The following is a 9,434-nucleotide window of genomic DNA, read 5'->3' as shown; positions in this document are numbered from 1 at the left end:
TTGAAAATATTGGAAAACTGCAAGGTTGGTTTATGTGTTTTTTTCCTCCAGGTGTGATACATTTGGCTGCCTGACCTGTAATGGTCCAGGTGTGGGGAAGCAGGCTTAGATACATGCACATACTCCAAAGCTACAGTGAAACTGCCCGTTGCAGAGAGCAGAAGAATTAGTTTTGTCTCATCTGAATGCCAACTTTATTCCCAGATTTCCTCTCAAATAATGCACACACCACGTTAAGTCCTGCTGAGTGCCATCCTGGAGGGGAATGCAGCACCGTGCCGTGACTCAGCCTGAGTGGGAGAACGTGCTGAGCGCGTGGCATGGGGAAATGACTCACAGTGCAGGAACGGGGGGTTCAGGTCCAAAGGCAGCGAGGAATGTGAAACCCCTGGAGCTGGGGGATGATATGAATCAGGCACAACTTTATACCTTTCTCAGCCATTTGTGAAAAGGAAAAGTGGGCCAGATTGGAAATAGCAGGAATGGAAGCCTTCTTGGGGCAGGGTTGGTTTCATTCCATTGCAAGCAGGGGTTGATGGAGATATTCCTGCAGCCTCTGCCCAGGACAGCCCCCAGGCAGCACCTGTCTGTGGTTCTGGGAAACCACAGCTCCCCAGCACTGCTCTGCCCTCCAGGAGCCACCCAACCACCTTTCCTAGTGCTGAGCATTCCCCAGAATGTCCAGTGCTGAATGCAAGTTCACCAGGTGTGTGCTAGGAACAGCAAAAAACCTTCATAAAGGAGCTAATATACCCCCTTCTGGAGTGCCATGGAGTTTAAATGAAAGCTTGCCAACTAATTAAAATCCTTTCATCCATCTCATAAACATCCTGGAATCGTTTTTCTCCCTGACTGAATTATTTAAGAGTTGGTTCCCTCAGGATTCAAAATGATTGTTTTAGTGTTGCATTACTGCAAGTTCAGTGTAGTGAGAAACCCTTTGGCCACGGAGGATCTTTGTTTGTGTAATAAAACTACGAAGAGATGCTGTTGCTCTGCATTCAGACAACTTCCTTCAGTCAAACCTGGTGCAGGAAAGGCATAAAGGAACACATTTCTCTGTACTCATGCTGGTAGAAGGCTGGACCCAATGCATCAATGGTAAGGAATGATGCCTGCAAATTACTTAAACTTTATGGAGAAGGGACAGAAGGAAGTTCTCCCACGAGCACCATCAGTTGGCCTGCCTCACGTTGCTCATCATAGTAGATCAAATACAATTCAATCTCCATTACAGTCTTTCTAGGAAAGCTCATGGCTTCTTCCACACCTGCCTCCGTGCTCGCCATGCACTCCTGCTCCCACACATCCAAGCAAACATGGAGCAGAAATGCCAATATATTTGCACTCACAAAAGCTCTGTGCTGCCATTATCTCTCCTCCATGCATACATGGCATAATGAGAAAGGAGGAACACTATTAAGCAAATGTAGCTTATAATGTTAGGATTTAATAGATTCCCATGGGAGGAAGACTTCAGTTTGACACTTGGGAGGAATCAGAAGGAGGAACTTTCTTTTATTTGACTGACACTCTGCTTGGAAAGCTGCAGAAAATCATATTGATTGCACTGAGGTTGCAGAATTGTTACAGGGGATCTGGCTGGAACGCATAACAGATACTCATCTATTCTGCAAATGACATCTGCAAGCCTTTGTATGTCCAACAGGAGTGGGAGACTCAACTGCCCTCACCACTGAGAGGCACCACTGGGGCTGAGGCTGCAGTCAGCAGCAATAAGATGCACTTTGTTCCTGGCTGGCTCAGAATTTGTTGGCTTTTTTTAACGGTCACATTCTCAAACATGCACTGCTCTTCCCCTTCATCCCAACCCTGACACATGCATACACATATACCAGTGAGCTTTATAATTAATTGCTACACTTAGGCCAGTGGGGCTTTGATGGTGCTGGGACTGCCTCTAGCACCTGAATTTTTCCATTATTATTATTATTATTTTATTTTACGGCTGCTTCTGTTTGCTCTACAGAGTTCAGAAAAAAATTTAAAAAAATAAAATAAAAAAAAAAGTATGAGAAGTGCAGAAGACAAAAGCAGTAATTATAACCCAACACACGGTCATTAGAGCACGGGAGATCAGAGCAGCCCTGCAAAGAGCAAAATATGGCAATGCCTTTGCAAGGGCCAAGAGACTCCAGCAGCTTCCAAGCGATGTCACATCCCGGGTTATTTTCATTTCTGTTTCTTTCCCATGTATTGCAATTGATTCTTGATTTGGAAGACGCCATTTGAAAGAATAATAAATTGGAAAGTTCTCAGCAGGTTTGCAGTCAGGGTGCGATTTTAGAATTATAGAATCATGAAGGATGGAGAAGGCCTCTGAGATCCCCAACTCCAACCCAACCCATCCCTCTATGCCCAGTGACCACGGCCCTCAGTGTCACATCTCCATGGCTCTTGGACAGATTTCACCTGCAGCTGATGGAAAGGAGGCACAGCAGCACACTGCTTTCTCTCTGCCTCTAATATCAATGTCTTTTTTAACTCCCTAGTTAATCCCTTTCTCTCTATTCCCCCTTCCCAGAACACCTTCTTCTCTTCTCCTTGCCCGAGAACACATGCTCCCAACTCTCAGGACTTGTCCCTAACCAGTTGCAGCCATTTGGCACTTCTCCCTGCATAGAAACCTATTTTATTTCATCTCCAAATACTTCTGAAGCTGCAGCAAAGCCAGGAATCTGCCTCCAATTGAAAGAGCTTTTCAGAAACGTGTCTGAAGCTGAAGCGTGAGCCTCACCGGAGCTCTGTACCCGCACAAGTGAAAATGGAAGTTGTCAGGAGACAATAAGATTAGATCTTCACCAAGTGTGAATAGCAAATGGCTGGACTGCAATGAAAAAGGCTGAAGATACAAAATGCTTCTAAATACTATTTCTAAAGGTTTTGAAGATGAAATGTGATGTAGTGAGGAAAGAAAAGAAGTAGAAATTCAAAGGCAGTGGGAGAAGCATTGACCTTTTGGATGGAAGAGACAGACAGAGCCAAACGTCTGGCAGGGCCATCTCCAGCTGGGGAACAGGCAGCTGCAGGTGGCTTTTCCACAGGGGACATCAGGGTCACCTCCTCGCTCAGCTCCCAGTGGCATGATGTGCACTGAGGTGGTGAACCCAAGCCCAGCTCTGTCTGGGCTTAGTGAGGGCAGAGTGGATGTCCTCTTGGTGGGGATGTCCAAGCAATTCCTTTGTCTCAGGCCCCAGCCCCAGGACAAGATGAGATGTGCCCTAGAAGTCACTGAAAGATTAATTCTAACTTAAACTATTCTGTGATATCCCTAGCTTAATGCTTGCAGCCTTATTCTTGCAGGAGTGCCTTTCTTGTTATGTAGCTGAGTGTTATGCCAGCTCACTCATGCCCAGAAGTGAGTGTACTGGTGCTGGAGGAGGACTTGTCTATGAATAAATCTTGACCTTTTGGATCATAGGGGTCTGCTATGAATTAAAGCAAAGCTTTCCGCTCCTCCCATAATGAGAGCTGGGTTATGAACCTGCTGTACTGGCTTCCACTGTTTTCAGCATCTTAAATCAGAGTGGTGATGCTGAGCGGTCCATGGATGGAGGTGCCAGCGGAGTGCTGCGAGCGGAGCTCTGCTTCCCTCTCTGTATGCTCAAACAGAGAGAACAGCCTTAGTGCTGGCACTGTGCTAACCCACACATCCTTTTCAAAAAGCCAAAGAAATAGAGCTTGTGTGAATGGACTGACTACGCATACGCTGCCATGAGGAATTACTCGGCTGGAAACGCTGCCTGGAGCGAGGAGGTGTGGGGCAGCTCAGCTGCAGCGCAGGGGTAATGGAACTCACTCTGCCTCACCTGGGATTCTCACGTCCTCTGGCACTGCGTGTCTTTGTCAAGGCAATTAGGTGCTGCATTTCTCCACTTTCTGATCCAGCGAAGGTCCCCGCAGGCAGTTCCCTGTGGAGCAGAACACTTATCAGAGCCGCAGGCAGGCAGGGCTCTGCAGACCTGGACTGGGCACTCTGCCTGCAGCCTGGCACCACTCAGGGTTTTCAAGCTGATCCTTTAGATCTGCTCTTTGCCTCTGGCAATTCCCTCTGCACGCATGGCGGCTGTGCTGTCAGCTCGGCTGAGATGAGTGAGCTCTGCACTGCTTGCAAGGCAGCCACAGCTGAATCATATCACAGAACCATAGAACGCCTTGGGTTGGAAGGGACCCCAGGGATTGTCCAATTCCAACCCCTCTGCCACAGGCAGGGCTACCAACCTCCACATCTGGTACTAGACCTGGCTGCCCATCCAACCTGGTCTTGAACACCTCCAGGGATGGGGCATCCACAGCCTCTCTGTGCAGCTGTTCCAACATCTCATCACTCTCTCTGTGAAGAACTTCCCCCTGACATCCAACCTAAACCTTGCTTCCTTGAGCTTAAAATCATCTCCCCTTCTCCTATCAGTGTCTGCTGAGTAAAAAGTTGATTCTCAGTTGAATCAGTTGAATGGAAGGGTCCCTCCAGCCCTAGTCTTCCTGGGGACAGCGTGGTGTCTCATAATCATTGGGGGAGTTCGGCATCACCAGCTGCATGCAGAGTAAAAGTGGGGTTCACTCCTTGGAAATCCCATGTGTTACTTCAGATGCTAAAAACGGAGATGAGCACCTGCCCTGTCCTCACCCACTGCATCAACAGCACTTCTGCTGAGGGGTGGGAAGGGACAAACCCACCCTTGTCCAGATTTGTTCTCAGAGATGGAGTGGATTCTGTCTTGTGTGTAATCACTGTCACAAGTGCAGCTGCCTTCAGTCAGTCCTTGGGTTCTCTAACCCACACCCCATGTTTCATTTCACCTGAATCCAGCCAGCCCAGATTGGTTTGAACTCCCCAGTCAAGAGCAGCTGACACAAAGCATTCACCTGCATGGCCAATCTGTCTCCTGCCATGGGCCTGGCCCACCTCTGCTTGTTTTATTCCTTCTCTGAGGTTTGTTTGTGTAACAGCTGAACACAGGGAACCTTTCTGTGGCTCTCACTCATTCACTCTCTCTCTGTGCCACTGCATTTAAGTGTAGACCTAATGCACTGCAGCAGGGAGCTTGTCACAACACATTAGCAGGGTATCTCTGGATTATTCCCTTCCATTGGCTGAACTTTCTGGGAATATTTTAAAAATCTTTGCTACGTGTTGTACAAGGCACAGGAAATAGCTCTGACTTGCTTAGCAGAGCTGTGGCACAGCCAGGCTGGTCCCTCACCGGCTGATTTTGATGCATGTCTTCAGCTGAAATCTTCCTGTATCTGATGACTTTCTTCCCTCTTTGAGCTTTATCTTGCTGAAGGCTCAATTGACCCAACCTAAACACTGATATCTCATGTGGGTGGGAAGGAGGGAGCTTGAGCCCCGGTGTGGAGACCTCTGTGGTGACAGATGAGCATCGTCCCCACCAAGTCGAATAAAGGCTAAAATGAGATGAACACAAAGAACAAATGTGAAAGAAACGGTTTCACTTTACGGAATGTTTCGGTGCCTTGCAGCATCTCCCAGGTCCAAAACCAGGATGCCCTTAGGCCTTTTTCCACCAACCAGTGTTTCCCAGCCCAACCGCCGACTCATTTTGCATTAAGTAATCCCAGTGGCATTGCAGGGCCGCTGAAATGGCAGGCAGACACCCATAGATCAGCCTGCCTCATCCCACAGTGTGGTGATTACAGGGAAGATGTATGGTCTGGGTAATATCCGCAGCGCTGCCATTAAGCTGACTGGGGGCTGATCCAGGTCCTTTGGCTGGAATAACGAGGTTAATCACACAGACTTGTTTCACAATGATTACTTTTGCGGCTCAAGCTCCCCACACACCTTCATCACAGCAGTATGAAATGGTTGGGATGGCATTAAGGAGCAGAAATCACCTGAAATCCACTGCTAGCTTCCAGAATTTTGGGGTGAAGCTTCTTCCCCCTCACACCCCAGTGAAATGCAGGCTCTGGGCTCATCCTGCTATTGGGAAACAAGACCAAAAGAGGCTGGGGATGATCTCAGCTTCCAGACATTGCATTTAAGCATGGAAATGTGGCTGAGACATCACCAGAGACCTGGCATCCCATGGCCAAGTCCTGGTGCACATCAGTGGGGTTTCCCTGATGGGAACTGCAGCCCTATAAAGATTGCATTAGAATAAAACCTAGGGCACGATCAGGATCTCACAAGATGAGATTAAAGCAGTTTGAAGGGACGAGAGCAAGCATAGCATCTGATGGGATCACAAGGAAGAAGGGCTGATCCCTAACAAGATTCTCAAGTTCTTTCTTCCCACCAAGCCAGGCCAATGGAGCACAATAAATGCTGACAACAGAGTGAGAACAGGGGAAAAAAAGGCATTGAAGGCTGGTGGAAAAAACAGCACAGCATGTCAAAAACTCTCTGGTTCAGGCAATCTTTACAACTCGGGAAGCATTTGTACATTTTAACATTTTTCAATGCATCCCAAGGTCAAAGCAGAGGTTCTTTGGGGGCTATTTGCACTCCGGCCTCTTTGCCCTCCTTCAGTGCAGCAGGACAACCCTATGGCAGCACTATGCAACCAGTCCAGGTGAAACCTGCCCAGCAGCATCCCGAGCTGAAACAGAGCTCATCAAAAGACGCATGGAGCAGCAAATAACTCTCCTCCAGCAGCCAGGCACTGATCGATGGCAGGGGAAGGACATCGATTGCTTCTGCCCCTTCTATTTTGAGCCAGCTGTGATATTTATTTATTATTTTCCCCCAATTCTCATGCAAACAAGAAGGCAGAGGAGTGAGGTCTTGCGTGCGTCCCCTAGGTGGCATCTACAGACTGTGCCGTGATGGTCCTCAGCTTTCCCTCGGGGTGCTGCTTTCCAAAATCCCATACAACTCTTCCCTCTGGATTTGCAGTTATTTCTGCAGTGAAGGCTCTGAAAGCCATCAGCCCTCTCTGGACACGTCTTCTGGGTTACCAGCACCAGCTCTGGCTGGACGTCACCCCTCCCCCAATGCTTGCATGTCCTGGTGGAGACACCCTATGAATTGCTGCATGAATATCACAGTAAGATCCTGATTAATAACTCACTCTGTTAAAAGCATTCATATGCTCTGCTTTGTCTCTGTGACATCCTTTACAAACTGAGGGTTAAACTCTATTTGCAGTATGGGTGAGGTAACCAAAGAAAGAGGAACACTGAGTTACCCAAAGGTGTAGATCCAAGGAGATTGATAGCAAAAGGATGAAAAGCACTGGAAAATGGTCTGGTTTCCTAATGGCCTCTGAACTTCAGATGTGGAGAAAGTTACATGGAGTGATGCTGGTCCGGGTCCCTCTCATGATGCAGCGTTTGGCCTTTGGACCAATCACAGGCAAACTCAGACCCTTCAAGCAAACATCTGCACCATTAAACACACCAATGTCACACTGCATCACCTTAGAAGTAGTTGTGGGCTTCATCATCTCTGCTCTGGAGGAGAGAGGGTCGTGAGAAGAATTTTGGGGCACCAGTTTGTTAACAGCAACCATTGTGGTCCTGTGTATGAGTGTCAGGGAGCAGACAACAGCAGGATGGCTCAGCTCATCTCTGCCCTGTCAAAAGGATGGAGGTGCCTCGGAGAAGCTGTGACCTACATTGCCTTGCTGGAAAGCAGGAGGTTGTCCTGGATGTCCCACCATCAGAGCACACGTGCAGATTTGCTGGGGATGCAGAAGAAAGGACGAGGTGCAGCGCCGGCTCAGCGGTTTGTATTGTGCCATAAATCACCAGCACTGCTTCCCCTGCAGGGTGTGAGGGATGGACAGTCTCTCTGGGTGCAGCGCATGGGATAATGAACGTCCAAGTGCTGCCAGGAGACAGTGACAAATCAGCAATGCCTTCAGCTCTGACCTCTTGCTGGGGATGCAGAAGCCATATATCGGTCAAGGACAAGGACACATCCCTGCTTTTTAAGAATTCTTTCTTGCTCAGGCATTTCTTGGTCCTTTTTGTCCAGACACCAAGGCCTTGAGCACCTGAAGCTGGAGCATGCTCCCATCCTCTCCCAGAGCCTTTGCTGTGGATGCCCAACTGGTCTTTCAGCTGGTCCCTGTAACCATGGCTTTGTCTGTAGGAGCAAAAGGAGTCAGTGGAGGACACCCTGACCTGTGGTGCTTGTACATCAGGAGCCCACCTCTTAATAAATCAATGAACTTGTGACCGGGTGGAGGAGATAGAGCAAGCCAGTGCACTTTTAGGCTGGGAGTAGCTATTAAGAGAGATAAATCAGAGCTAAGAACCCCAGGAATGGAGCAAAGCCACCCTGCAGAAACATGGGAGCAGCCCCAGCACATGCCATACCCCCAGACTGACCTGCTCCCCTCTCTGCTGCTTCTCTGCTCATTTGAGGTTAAAGTGATTTCTTTGGCTGCTGAGCCTGCAGAATGCTCCAGGCACTCTGAAAGAAGCCATCCTACTCCCCATGGATTTCCAGAGGGAAATACTGGAGATGTTGTAAGGGCAGCAGAAGCTTCATCTCCGCACAACGCAACCGCAGTGCCTGTGATCTGCCCTGGGAGGATGGGGGAAAAATATCTCCCAAACATATTGAAGGGCATTTCTGGGCATCACTGTGCTGAGGGAAGCATCTGTGCTGCTTATAGGGGCTCAGCTGTTAAATAGCCCAAATTTCCAGGTGCTTTATTAGAAAAGAACCACTTTGAGGTTTGAACCCTTCTAGGTTTGTGCTCTGGAGTCTGCATTTTTAGCCATCATTTCCTAGTTGCTCTGTTTGAACAGGAGGTGACCATTCCTGCAGGTTGAGGATGTGGAGACTGAACACAGACCAGGATTTTAGGGATGCCAATAAAACCTTCCTAGCAGGAATTGGGGCAGGAATTCATGAACATCACAATGAGTTTCTGAGTGGCAGCAAAGCTTTTGAAGCACAGAGTGCTGCCAAAGACAGCAGCACCTCAGCCTTAAACACAGCAAAAATTGCACCTTGTGTCTTACCAGACACCAGCAGCAGAGAGCTCTGAGCACTGGTATACTAAGGTGTTAAGCTGGAGCCAAAACTTGCAAAAAGAATTCAATTCAGCCAAATATGCAAAAGTTAATGGGAGTGCACAGTTTTGGGTTGAGCCATCCCAGGATGCAACAAAACCACAGGTAAAAGACCCATGAGAGAAGGTATCCCTGCTTGCTCGAGGTCTAAAACTGCCCATGAAGAAGCCTGGATATGAAGAATGCCTCTGGCTTCATACATGGCCCTATCCCAGAGAGCCTGGGATGTGCACAGGAGAGGTAGAGGAGTCAGATCATGAGCAACAAAGTCAGGTTATGAGCAACAGAAATCCTCTGCAAGTGGTGCCTGCTGCTTTGCAGAGGGGTGGGGAAGGAGGAAAAGTGAAGCATGTGATTCTATTCTATTCTATCCTATTCTATTCTATTCTATTCTATTCTATTCTATTCTATTCTATTCT

This window comes from Lagopus leucura, unplaced genomic scaffold (assembly GCF_019238085.1).
Source record: "Lagopus leucura isolate 7727_CA_CO unplaced genomic scaffold, USGS_WTPT01 Super-Scaffold_100059, whole genome shotgun sequence".
In the NCBI taxonomy this organism is placed as follows: domain Eukaryota; kingdom Metazoa; phylum Chordata; class Aves; order Galliformes; family Phasianidae; genus Lagopus; species Lagopus leucura.
Note: the sequence above shows the minus strand (reverse complement) of the source record.